Raw genomic sequence first — 14651 nt, 5'->3', positions numbered from 1 at the left:
TACATTTTTATTGACCGTTAGATTTTGAATTGAATTTTTTTCGGGGCTCACCGTAAATTCCAGTACATTCTAGGCTACCTTTGCAGACCCATGCACTGCATGTGTGTCCATCATGTATATTTTGTGAAGAAAGTTCATCAAAACTTACAAACATTTCTATATACATTCTTTCCACACACTCTATATGTTATTACATCAGCTCTTATACTTTTAGATTTGTGTTTAAAGATAAAAAAAAAATACAGAAGACTGCAACAAAAAGGCTTAAGTGTGGCTGACACACAGAACTACTGAGTAGTTGAGTTTTGAGCATTATTCAAATTGTAGATAACTGTTGACTTCCAAATTTCTCAGCAGTGGCCTAAACAAGTCCCCTGAGGTTCATATTTAATGTTTTGCTGGATTTTGGGAGGTCTGTAAAAGGTATCCCCTACCTTTAAGGACCCCATACTAGGTACGTAAAATTTGTGATTGTTTACATTGTTTCTCATGGTCCAGATTTTGTGGATGAGTATTGTCATGTCCATTTGTTTTTTTTTTTCTTTTATGGTCGATTCTTTTTTATTTAAAGGTTGAGCTTCCAAGTAAGCTTTTTCAAACACGTCAAAATGTGTATTTTAACACAAGGGCCTTTTTTTCACGAAGAGAGGGCCAACAGCCAATAGCTTACAGCTGATAGCAAGCTTCATTTTACCATGGCTAAAGAGGTAAACTCAACTCAACTCAAGTCATGTGTGTGCTTTCATTTAAATATATTTAATGCGTTTGTATGTGTGAGTGTGTTTGTGTGTGTTTGTGCGTGGAGTAAATGTGAAAAGGCATCTGTCAGACATGCTCACAAAATAATGTCATATCATTTGAAGGATTATGTTTCTGTCATTACTTCAAGATACACTTTTCATTTATTAGTTCTTTTTAGTCAAATTATAATCATCATTATATAGCACACGAGAATCGATTATGGATACTAATGTAGATTATTGCACATAAATCAAACAAAAATCAAATCACAAGTCGAGGTTTTCTATCTTATACAAGATTACCTCTTTGTGGGCATGTTAGATAAAACGTATCCCTTTAAAGGGTAAGAAATATTCACACATTGTAGAAACAGTTTTTTTCTTCCCTGCTGGAGCACCGCCTTTGAAGCACACGTCAGTGTTAGCCTACGGCGCTGTGAGCTCTATTTGCCTATGCTACTCGGCCATGATGCAAATTGTAATACGATATGTAATCACTTCATGCTTGCCTCTCCTACGGATTTTTCCTAGTGTTTATCTAAGATCGGATGGTTCTAGAAAAGCCGTGTATAGTATAATGTTAAAATATGTGCAGACTCCAATAAAGGAACTTAAAATGCTCGGTTGACTGGACAAGAAAAATGTAAAAAGAAATCAAAGACTGGAGAAGCGTATGTGAATGATAAAGGTTTAACAAGTCAGCTGAAGCTACGGCTACGTCAGGCGCGAATGAAAGTGAAATGTTTTCAACTGAACATCTCTTGGGTTAGGTTACATTGTCTACTCGGATTAAGTGAAATTTTGCGTTCTAGGCAGAGAAGAATAAAAAGCAAATAACATTCACTAAGAACATCTCTCGTCTCTTGTACTAGAATTAGAATTAGAATTATAGAATTAGAATTAGAACACAACCAGAAAAGATGAAACGCCCACCCTTGAAACAGCTGTAATCCCACTTTAGTAGTCATGTCAATCCTTGTTGATGAAAGAAACAACCATCCGGATGGAGGAAAAACAAAAAATAGACGCAGAAACAAAGCTTTCATAGAAGTCACTTTGTTTTGGTGTAATCATCAATCGTGTTCGTGGCCGTAATTGTTCTACGTCTTCAAAATGTGGCACAATGTAGCGCAGTCACATCAACACAAAGTTGGTTCAGTGCACAGGCTAGGGTACGGGTTAAGGTGTAACATGCGGTGTATCATATGGTGTTTCATACTCTTTCTTCGTGTAGATCATTACCTCAGTTTTTGTTGGTTTGTTTTTTAAATACAAAATGGGAAAATTTACCCGTGATCCGGTTAGAACATAGAGAGATGGCTCAGAATAATTCCAATGGAAACAAAAATCACTGATTTTATTTATACGTCTCCTTTTTAGCTCATACTTGAGCACCCATCATGAAGTTCTTGTATTTGGATAGCTTATTTTGAAAGCTGTGTGCCACACTGTCATTCCCCTTAGGTCTCTCTTCTTCCCTCTCCTTTATTACTAGACGAGACCTAAATGCGAACACAATTACACTTCTCTATGTATGTTGAAATAGTTAGGAATGACAGATGACTTCACTTTGGCTACGAGCGAGCAGGTCGTGGGTGACTGTACTTTGGCTGTCAGACACCGTTCACACCTTCACAGGGAAGCTGAGAGACGTATAGCGATGGGCGATCGGCGCACCACACGGTACACACGCTTTATCCCCATTTCATCACCTCAGTCTTTCCTACCAACAAATGAGAGTTTTTACCCATGACCTGTGTCCAGGTTACAACATTATAGAGAGGGGTCACGACATTGCCAATGAGAACATAACTATTGCCTGACTTATAATGAGGTCAGGAAGATGGACCAGGAAGTGGATTAAGAGATAAGACATGGCCTATTTGTGTTCTTGTGGTCTTTGTAATTTACACGTTAATGTAAAAAAAAAAAACAAACAAAAAAAAAACGAGCGTGAATGCAATGATAAAACTTCACACTTTGGAAAACAAAGTTGCAGGAAAATGGAAGAAATCGATCAAAATGTGTCTCCTCTCACGAGAAAAAAATAATTACTATAATGATATCATAGCGATGTGTGTTTTCTCGTCAGAGAAGAAGAAATATTTTGTCAGATATTTTCACTTTTACATATCATAATAATGTAATATAAATGGTCATACAAAAAAAAAGCTTTTCATTTACATTTCACCCATTGTGTAATATTATATAAATATTCATACATTTCTTTTTTTTCATTGACACATGTAGATACCTGCGAGATGTGCAGGGTAGTGCGCATCTGGGGTTGATGATGATAAGACAAGCAAATTGAGTTATGGTTAATCTGAGAACGAAACTTAAACCATGTTTGAATTCGTGATAACACTTGCTCGACCACACGTGCCTCTACATCGAAGGTCTAAACAGGTAAATATATCAGTTGTGTGAATTGATAGTACTTGACCCTTGTGAGAAATACAGAACTGAAAACAAAGAACACTAGGCTTCAATTCGTCACTGAGTCAGGTAAGGTGATACCCAGGATCCGATATTGGTCCGCTGGTAAAATGACTTTCATCTTAAAAACTGAAGAACCACAAATTAAATCAGTACATTAAAAAATGATATATCACAGTTTAATAGAATGAGAGTCTGTCGTATATATATAAATGTTGATGCTCATTTGCGTGACATAGGGATCGACAAACAGGTTTGAAGTTTATCTCAACATATGTTTTTCTCCCAAGTTATTTTGTATGTTCAAAAAATTAACGTTCGGGCAAACTCTTCCAGCGATACGAAACAAAGTGATATTGCATGTGCAGGTATGTGTGGGCATCATTTTCGAACCTAGTGTCCTTGTTTGCTTGAATTGTTCTTGTCAACATAGTCTTACTAACTGTACAGTGAGCGTAAAAGAAAAGAAACCCATAAACCCACTCTCATAATCGGAGACGAATAATGCAGAGGTGATATTGAGAATGATAGCCTAATAAATCTACTTTTATTTGGTATTTCAGTCATTTAAATCTGAAAGTAACCTGTGAAACATGGAGTGTAAAAGGTTAATTATGATACATCAGTGTCATCTTACCCAATACTTATTTACCATGCTTGGCACTCCTCGGATTTACATTGTGCATGGTCGGTAGTCAAGCTGGGATGCGTACACAATGCACTATATATTCCAAGAGTAAAGAAAAGCTGAAAATAAAAGGGGATGCTTGAAAGGACAGACAACTGATATTCCCAGTCAGTTTACCTTTGCCTAGCCGGCCAGGTCCCTTCTTCTCTCAATCCCCCTTTGCTTTCCCGTTGAGAAGTATTGCAATTAAACACCTATGTCCGATGTTTACTACCAAAAACAAACAAACAAACAAACAAACAAACAAAACAAAACAAAACAAAAAACAATAGCACACACAAGCCCAGGAATATCCCAAGCCTATGATACCTTAGTATACCCAAGTATTATCCTTACTTTTGGTCTTAATTGTACCCGTGCTCCTCATCCTGTTCCCCTTACTAGGCTTTTGTTGGGACCTACACTCAACAAGCTTTGCTTTTTAGTAGGTTCCATCGTATTTCTCTTCGCATCCTTTACTTTGATTGAAAATGACACATCGACCGTTATGTATTACTTTTGTATTCCTATTTCGTCATGTATATATCCAAGCTGGACATTCTGTATTATATTTTGTTATATACCATGTATTTTCCATCGAGAAATACGAAAATAAATTGAAAATTGAAAAACATGCGCACACACACACTCCAACACGCACTCACCCACACACACACACACATAAAGACGCACAACACACGCACACTCACACACACATACACTATCTCAGGAACAGTTTGCCAAAAGTGTCTAAATTTGTTATCTATAGATAGAACACTTGACCAGATCAAAAAAAAAAAAAAAAGAGAAAAAATACAATTATGTCATCGTAGTTGTGCATAATGATATGAAAGTCAGCGTTGACAAATTAAAAAGAAAAATATTTTTTTTTCTAATAACAGGATGCTTTTCTTATTTGTGATTCGTTTTCAAAGAAGACAATCATCAATATTGGAAGTTACATTTCACCTATATATATGTTGTCTCAGTGATGAGTTCCAAGTCTATTTTTTCAAATGTTTGCCATGCTAAGTTCTATTTGTGACCGCACATCCCAAAACCAACAACCCCAAAAAAAAAAAAACAACAACCAAAATCGCACCCCTTAATTATACGTTAAGACTCAAAAGGGGTAAAATGAGTCAACCAGGTCAATCTAAAGTTGTTGTTTTTTTTTCACATTTTATGAAAGAGATTTTTTTTTCTTCTAGATTATTCTTAAGTTTGGGATCATATATTGAATAAGAAAAGTGTGTTTGGAGTAGTTTATCTACAACCCCCTTTTTTGTAGAGTAGTGTTAACACATGCACACTCTTCACTATCAACTCTAATAACCTTTGAAAAAAATAATGCTACTGCTTTGAAAGTGGGCACTCATCATGGACAAAATGTGTTCATAGAGCATGCTCAATTTCAGCTTAATCTGATAATCCATCCATTGTTGTTGCTATACAGTGGTTTACATCCTGTTTTGTTTGGTTGTTTTTTGTTCTATTCATCGTACAGCTAGCACATATATTTGTAAAGATTATGCGCTTGGTAATTTCCTTTATAATGTTCTTTATATATATATATATATATATATATATATATATATATATATATATGATATAAATGTATATGTATATATATATATATATATATATGGGCCGTGGCGCGAGAAAAGGGCCCTTACAGCATTAAATACTGAAAATGAGTTTTTACCTCCACATTGTAGAAGGAACTCTGACGTATTTAAATATGCAAACCTTTTTCTGAAATTCCAATCCTAAATGACCCCATTACGACATTCAAAAAAGCGTGTTTCGTCCCAAATCCTGTCACTTTTTTGATGCGTCTATGGATGTGCGCGCAGTTAGCAGGTTGATTTCTTTTTCTTTTTCTTTTTTGCGCGTATTGCTTTGTCAAACTTCCGCGCCGTTTTTTTGGCGTTTGCGCGCAGCGGCGCTAAGGGCCTTTTTCTCGCGTCACGGCCCACATATTAATATAAAGAGCTTTCAACCAAAAGGCGCTAAATCCATTGAAAATGATGGATTGAGCGCCTTTTGGAAGCAAGCTCTTCATCTACAGCCATCAAATTATTCAACGCTCTTCCAGACAACCTAAGAACAGAAAATAACATTAATACCTTTTCCCGACGAATAAATAATTATGTCTGTATCGTTTAAGATTATAATTATATCTATAATGTGAATATCTTACAACAGTTACCATAGATTCCCCCCCCCCGCGTCCATATTTGTGTGTATGCGCATGCGTGTGAGTGCGTGTGTTTTCGTTACTAACAAGTCATTTTGATGTTGTTGTTAATGCATCGTATGCACGTATTATGTACCGTTGTTGTATCTTCTTTCTCTCTTTCTCTCTTTTGTAATCACAATTTAGATTTATTTTGTTGTTTTTATACTCATATCTCTCAATCCTCATAATGTCTTTTATTTTGGTAATTACTTTGCTATTTTTTTTTTCAGCCCTCAATGGACTATTTTATTTTCTCCATGTCAACATAATACAAACTCAAAACATTCAACCATAATCTCTTTTTTGTTCTTAACATTTCTCTCGTAAACATTTAATCAAACACATGTTGGAGTGACTGTCACTTTAAACTGAACTTGTTGAGAGTACTCGATACAGAATAAATGTATCTCTCATCTGCATAATATGCATTTTTTTTCTTCATAGAATTAAACCTAGGGACTCTTCTTTTCTTGAAAATAAAAAAATAATGTTGTCAAGACTAAATTTTATCTGTGCTCTGGAACCTTCATTTATCCATTTTTCATTTTCATTTCAGATTCACTTACTACTTTCACATCCATAAAAGAAATGTACAATATCTTCCAACTCTTCTATACTTTCTTTGCTAATATTTTGTATAATATGTAACTTGTACGGACTTGTTGAAAACAGCTTATTAAGTGAAATTATTTTTTTCTCTCTTTTCCATGCTTAAATAGACAAATACAATACAGTAGAAAAATACAACTGTATCCTACGCAGGATAATTTTCTTTTTAACACAATCAAACATCACATCCTTTTCTTCAGAGTTAGCTTTTTAAGATCAACTTTTACCGTCTGATTTGATCTGGTAATCATAACTCATTCAGACCAGTACTTTCTGAGATACATAACAAAAAGAATGAGTATGGCTGTTTGCATATGTATTCGTTTATTGCATTATATGACGATGGAAAATCAATACCGGTCACAGCTGTGACCGTTCATCACAAAACCAACAAAAAGTCGCACCCCTTGATTTCACGCGAGGACAAAAAAAAAAGTGAAACGGGTCAACCAAGTTAACTTTTAGTTTCCTATATTTTCTGAAAGAGCTATTCTTAAGTTTGGGATCATGAAATGGAATGGTAAAGTGTGTTATCAGTAGTTTTTCGACAACCCCTCTTTTTGAAGAGGATGATGAGATCAGGTTTGTCTTAGAGAGGCCCCTTTTCATTTTTTGAAAATCCTTTGCACACTTTTACACTTTCAACTCTAATAACTTTTGAAGAGATAATGCTAGTGATTTGAATATTAGCATTAATCATGGACAAAATGTGTTGATAGAGCATACTAAATTTCAGATTAATATGACAATCTCTTCATTGCTGTTGCTCCGGTGGTTTACATCCTGTTTTTTGTTCCACTTATCGCACAGCCAGCACGGCTTGGTGAAGATTAATGGCTTGAATAGACCTTGTACTTGCTTATTCTGTCAGTTCACATTTTCCACAGAGTGAGTGCTTTCTTTCCAATTTTTAGATAAGTTAAGAGAGTCCATCTGAATTGAGTTATACATCATTTAAAAGTTTAGAGTCTGCTCTTTAGGAATCTGCCCTTAACTAAAAATTTATGTCTGGCGACTTTTTGTTGCCTTTGTGATGCAGGGTCATATATTATACACGAAGCTTGTTGTTGTTCATAAAGTAGCATCTTTCATTTTGTTCATGAATTGATACATTGAATATTTATTGATCAATATAATTGGGATAGGTAGTAACCTATACTAATTGATTAAATTGCTGTTGTTAGGGTAATTTCGTTTTTAAGTAAGCAAGATAAAAAAGTGAATATGCCTCAATAGATTAATAAACAATTAAGCAAACTATTTAATTCATTAATTACAAAGGCGTGTCCGGAATCGAACCAGGCCACCATAGCGCTGTAAAGCAGATATTTTACCCCTATAGCACTACAACTTCCCGTGTGGAGCTAAAGAGGCCTGAATTCATTCGCAAAATCCAGTTCTAAATTGCAAATTGTAACATTATGACTGCAAAAGCTTGTCTCAGCTGCGAAATAAACGGAGCAAACAATACACAGAAAGCTCCAAAAATATGTCAATTCATGATTGCATATATATCCACCTCACACTCTCTTTATCTCGTTATTTTTTTTAATGATATTGATATTGACACTGTTTTCATCAGAAATCCAAATTTAGCACACACAAAAAAGAAGAAGACAAACCACCTGCCATTTCCATGCAGTGTGGGCACTGCGCAGGCAAAAAATGCGCACTGACGCCCACGTGCAGGATATGTTGGAAATGACCAGAGATATCTGAAATGTGTTCATATTGATTAAAATGTCATTATATTTGTGCATTTTAAGATTTTGAAGCGAGGCAACACCCAGGATACTGTAGTATTATGAAATATCTCAGTGACTCAGTGACTTCTTAAATAGATTTTTTTTTTTAAAAGTATAACAAATAGATTAACATAAGTCATCTATCTGCCAGATCATCTGCCAGATCATCACATCATCTGCCAGAATACAATCCAAAGCTTAACCATAATGTTAATTGACAAGAAAACTTATCATGGGAGGTGTCAGGTGAATTTGTTGTGTTAATTGTGATATCAGCGATTTAAAAGGAATTGACAACTATAATTTTGAGCATTCCATAGTACTGTAATATCAAATCGCTGCCTTGCTCTTATTCTTACTGCCACATTTAGCTTTCCCATTATATTCCAACCGCCCCCTGTAATTTTCCCAAGTCATAACATTGAATATACTTCTTCCTGCTGTATTAATGTGGGCACGAAGTTGCATGTACCCGTTTGCATTATGGCTTCGGAGCGAGTGAAGACGCGTTTCATCATATCTAGAATTTTATAATGTCAGCTGAGAGAGGTGCATTCATCCAATTGTTTCGTCAACACTACATTTTTGTGATCCTGCTTTCTTTTATTTAGTCTACACACAACGTGACTTAATATTGACTGTAATAATCAACTTTGCTCTAAACCGCTGACTGCACACGAGCTTTATGCAAGATACGCTTTGATCTCAGCATGAATACACAGTACTATAGTGGGGGTTGATGCAACACTCAAAAAAGAAAATCAGGGTAATCTAAAATTCATTATTTCTAGAGGTATATTTACCTTTTCTTGTTCTCGAGAGAAAATGGCGGCAGGCGCCATATGTAAAATGTTTGTCAGTATAGGCCTGCACCGTGAAGAATATTTGTAAAGGGGCATTTTTGTTCTAATAATAGGAGTGAGTTTGATGGGGTGTATTAATAGACGTTGCAGTGAGAGGTACGAGAAGAACAAGCGAAGTGATATAAGGGGAGCTACTGATAAGATTCAAGGGTTACTGTGGATGCCTGAAAAAGGGGCAATGGTTTTCATGATATCGTTGATGAATTACGTAAATTCAGTTTCCATCAATGTGTCTTTCTAGTGTGACGTGTTTGGAACATTATTTGATACTAAATGTAGGTTAAGGTAACCTTAAACAATCGCAAGTACAGTTTGGCGGCAAGCTTAACTGCCAGAGAGGCACTGTGTAATTTGATGGAGTAACTCGACGCCATTTCTATTTTCCTGACTTCCAGGGTAGGAAGGAAAAAAAAGAAGGAAAGGGTTTCTTATCGAATTGAAAACCATGAGGCCTCAGCAAGTTTTCTAATGAAGGAGGCCGTTCATAACTATCGCGATAACGGATTCAGCTTGTCGACAGGAATCTTCTTTGAGCATTTCAATTTCAAGTCATTGTGACACGAATGCAAGGATTGTTGAGGCGAAACTAAATGTAATTTGGATTCTTGATGTATACATCCCATTCTTTTTCTTGTTCACCAGGAACAAAAACAAACACAAAAACAAAGCACAAGACCGTGTAGATGGGGCACGAGTTCTCCTGTTTGGTGGGCTCTGCACCAAGTAAAGCAAACAAACTCTGTTATCTTCAATGTCAAATTCGCGGGGTCATCGGGAAGAGACAAGTAGACAAAATAGGTAAGCTGGAAGACGAGTTTAGTGATCAAGATGAGGATTAATAGGCACGTTCTGATTTTGTTACCCACGTAGGCTATTATTCAGAAGGATGATATGCCTCTATATTTAAATAAATTCCAAACTGACTCAACCTCACATAACATATATGACCGTGCATCACAAAACGAACAAAAAGTCGCACACACTGATTTTGCGTGAGGACTGAAAATAAGTGAAATGGGTCAACCTAGCCGATCTTGACTTTTTCATATTTTTTGAAAGAGCAAGTCTTCTTTTACATTATACTAAAATTCGGGATCATAAAACGGGCGGGAAAGTGTGTTTTTTTAGCAGTTTATCTCAAACATTTTGGTAGAATAGTGTGATTAGGTGTGTCTTTAGAGTCCCTTTTTCATTTCTGAAAAAACCTTGTACACACCCTTCACTTTCAACTCTAATAACTTTTGAAAGGATAATGCTACTGCTTTGAAAGTTGGCATTGATTATGTACAGAATGTGTTAATGAGGCTTGTTTAATTTCAGATTAATTTGATAATCCCTTCATTGTTTTTACTCAGGTGATTTACTTCCTTTTTTTTTGTCCCATTCATCACACAGCCAGCACGGTTTGGTAAAGATGAAGCGCTTGAATGGACACTGTACTTCAGAGCCTCTTTTCTCAGTTCACACTTTTCCTGAGTTTGTGCTTTCTTTCCAATATTTAGATGCATTCTTATGGTGAGGCTGCCATGTCATCATCCTTTTCATTCCAATTTGTTATAAATTTTTGAAACATTCTTATTCTTCATCCTAATCATTATATATCCTGAAACTCTGTACTCAGTATAACTATAAATTTATAGTTGTTCAAGTGTAAAAAATCTGAAAATCATCCGGAGGTCTCCTTTATGACCAGATATTGCAGCTAGATATGGGCTATCCATCCAAGTCTTCAGATGGAAATGAAACAAACAAACAAATCAACAAATAAAACTTTTGTTAAGCTTTTGGTACGCTTTTTTGAGCACATCGATAAGTGGTCGCGGGGTCATCGGGAAGAGACAAGTAGACAAAATAGATATAGCCCCTGTTCCACTATGCCGTTCTCGCTACGATTTGACAATTTTCTCAGATCGGGAAGGATCGGGTAAAACCTGAGCCGATCTGAACAGTACGGTGTTAGGACGCTCTAAGTACGCTGCAGTTACGACTACCACGTGCTTGCTACGCATTTACTACGATGATCGGGATGAGAAATTACAATTTCTGCCGCTGCAGTTACGCTTTAGAACGATGTAGCTACGCTGTCAGTGCGATGCTGCCGATGTTATCCGATCAATGCACGCTGTATCTACGCTCTGAACGATCTATACGATCTTATCACGCTGTTACCCCGTCCAGAGAGCTGAAAAGTGCCCGATGTGCCCCGATGTACCCCGATTTGACTGTAAATCTGCAGTCAGTCAACTTATTAGCATGCAGAACCAAAGAAATATTCAATTCAATTCAATATTTTATTTCATTTTCTACAAGAACATATAGACATCACTTCTTCGGCTTTTTTGGTAACAGAAAATAAGGTGCGTAAAACTATGTAGGATGAAAAGAATGTACAATGATTGTAGCACCTTGCAATAATTGCACATTATCATAAAACTCAAGTGATTTGAAGTAAACATTGTGGATAATTCGAAAAATGGAGGGACCCACTAAAGAGAAAAAGCTTGTAGAATGTGGGCCCCTCTGAAGAAAAACATCAGTTGAAAGCAAAAAGAAGGTCTGGAAGCCCACTAGAGAGACAGATCAACAAAACAGACACATGTACACACGTAAAAACGTGAAACGGGACTGAAATATGAGTAACAGTACAACAGAGAGTTGACTATGAGATGAGACAAAATGAGACAAAACTATAACATAACAGTAAGAGAACAGAACAGAACGGAACAATCAAAACAAAAACGTTTAGCAGAGACAACGATCTCGTCGGAAGTACGTCGAGAGAGAAAGCGAGAGAGAGAGGAGAGAGAGGGGGAGAGAGAGTGACGCGAGAAAGAACAATGTGCTAGAGATATATCCTAGCATTTTTACATGAGTATAATAATAAGAGAATAATACGTAGCAATCAATATGTGGTTCTTTTCTTAGATAAGGGGTTATAACAGCTGGTTTATTCAAATCAGTAGAATCATACGAGTGCAGTATAGAAGAAATTTCAGTTTCCTTTAAAACGAGTATATAGAGGGGGCATTTTCAATATAGGAATGCAATAGATTCCAATAACTTAGGCCGGTATAAACAAATGTGTTCTTTGCTAATATCGTACGAAGAAGAGGTAAATGATATTCATTAGAACGTTGAGTTGGATATTCATGAAATGACTGATTTTAATGAAAATAGTGATTATACTGTGGACCTCGAAGAGGCTACTCAACCCACTGTTCTTTGCAGCAATGCATTGTTATACAATCAAAGACGTGCTGATCTTTCCAAGGCTTTTTCTTGATGTCCTTGCTTTTATAGTCCGTATTCCTCCAGTTGTTGATGATTTCATATTCTTCAAAATTCTACTATGTCCTCTTCCTCCTCTTTCAGCATCACGTGCAGTCTCTCTTTCTTCGCCTTTTGGGTAGCTGCTTCGCTGCTTTCTTCTCTTCTTTTTCTTCATCACTTCTTCTTCTTCTTCTTCTTCGAAAATTACAGCTAAAATTACTTCCCGTTCTTGTGCCGATGTTACTACGCTCAGAAAGACCTTGTTAAGTTCATCCCGCTGCATTTACGCTGTCACTACGCTCTCCCCGCTTGCCGTACGATTAGAAATAGGTCAATTTTGATCGGGGAGATCGGGAAGAAATTTTGAACCGGTTCAGAATTTCTTCCCGATCTCCCCGATCAAAATTGACATATTTTTAATCGTACGGCAAGCGCGGAGAGCGTAGTGACAGCGTAAACGCAGCGAGGAGAGCGTAGTGACGGCGTAAACGCAGCGGGAGGAGTGTAACAAGGTCTTTCTGAGCGTAGTAACATTGGCCCAAGAACGGGAAGTAATTTTAGCTGTAATTTTCGAAGAAGAAGAAGAAGAAGAAGAACAGATGAAGAAAAAGAAGAGAAGAAAGCAGCGAAGAAGCTACCCAAAAGGCGAAGAAAGAGAGACTGCACGTGATGCTGAAAGAGGAGGAAGAGGACATAGCAGAATTTTGAAGAATATGAAATCATCTACAACTGGAGGAAGACGGACTATAAAAGCAAGGGCATTAAGAAAACGCCTTGGAAAAATCAGCACGTCTTTGTTTATACAATGCATTGCTGCAAAAGAATCGTGAGTTGAGGAGCCTCTTCGAGGTCCACAGTATGTTTCTTCGGTTCTGCATGCTAATAAGTTGACTGACTGCAGACCGACAGTCGAATCGGGATACATCGGGGCACATCGGGCACTTTTCAGCTCTCTGAACGGGGTAACAGCGTAATAAGATCGTATAGATCGTTTAGAGCGTAGATACAGCGTGCATCGATCGGATAACATCGGCAACATCGCACTGACAGCGTAGCTACATCGTTCTAAAGCGTACCGGCAGCGGCAGAGATCGTAATGTCTCATTCCCGATCATCGTAGTAAGAGCGTAGCAAGCACTTGGTAGTCGTAACTGCAGCGTACTTAGAGCGTTCTAACATCGTACTATGTCCAGATCAGCTCAGGTTTTACCCGATCCTTCCCGACCTGAGAAAATTGTCAAATCGTAGCGAGAACGGCATAGTGGAACGGGGGCTTTAGCTGGAAGACGAGTTTAGTGATCAAGATGAGGATTAATAGGCAAGTTCTGATTTTGTTAACCACGTAGGCTATTATTCAGAAGGATGATATGCCTCTACATTTAAATAAATTCCAAACTGACTCAACCTCACATAACGTAATGTAGTCAATGATGACTGTATACTTGCCTTCTTCTTGGCGGGTCTATAATCAGCGATAATACCAACCATCGGCCGGTATTCTGATATGCGCTCAAAAGTGAACCAAAGTGAACCGAACCAAAGCGTACCGAACTGTGCTGAGTCAGATTTAGAGCGTTCGAATGCTCTGTGGAGAAAGTGTACCTCATGAGTTATTTTTAGAGGGGGTCACGTATTTCATAGCAACATAATGGTTATTATTCAACCTGGCGCGCTTAAACTTCTTACAGATGTCCCGAGCAAAGAGAATGAACCCCTTGCACTATGACGTATGTGCATGTAACGCGCATTCTTCACAGCCAATACTGGACTCCATTTAAAGGGGCATTCCAGACGATTTTCATAATTTCACATCATGTAGTACATTAATCGACAACTCCATGTGTAGATTTGTGGAATTTATGGTCCTTGAGCAGAGAAACAATACTTTGACAAACCTTAAACAAATTACACTGAAAATTGATGATGACATAGGAGCCTAACAAAATCATTTCAGAAATGCAGCGGTGTAATTTCCATTACAATACCGCTAGTACTTGCAAGTTCACCTGGGAATGTGTATAATCTATGCATGCCTTTTTTGTTGTTGTTGTTCTGCTTCCTTAAACCCCAACTCAT

Source organism: Diadema setosum, chromosome 13, assembly GCF_964275005.1.
Source record: "Diadema setosum chromosome 13, eeDiaSeto1, whole genome shotgun sequence".
Taxonomy (NCBI): Eukaryota; Metazoa; Echinodermata; class Echinoidea; order Diadematoida; family Diadematidae; genus Diadema; species Diadema setosum.
The sequence above is the reverse complement of the archived record's forward strand: the minus strand, read 5'-3'. Positions refer to the sequence as shown.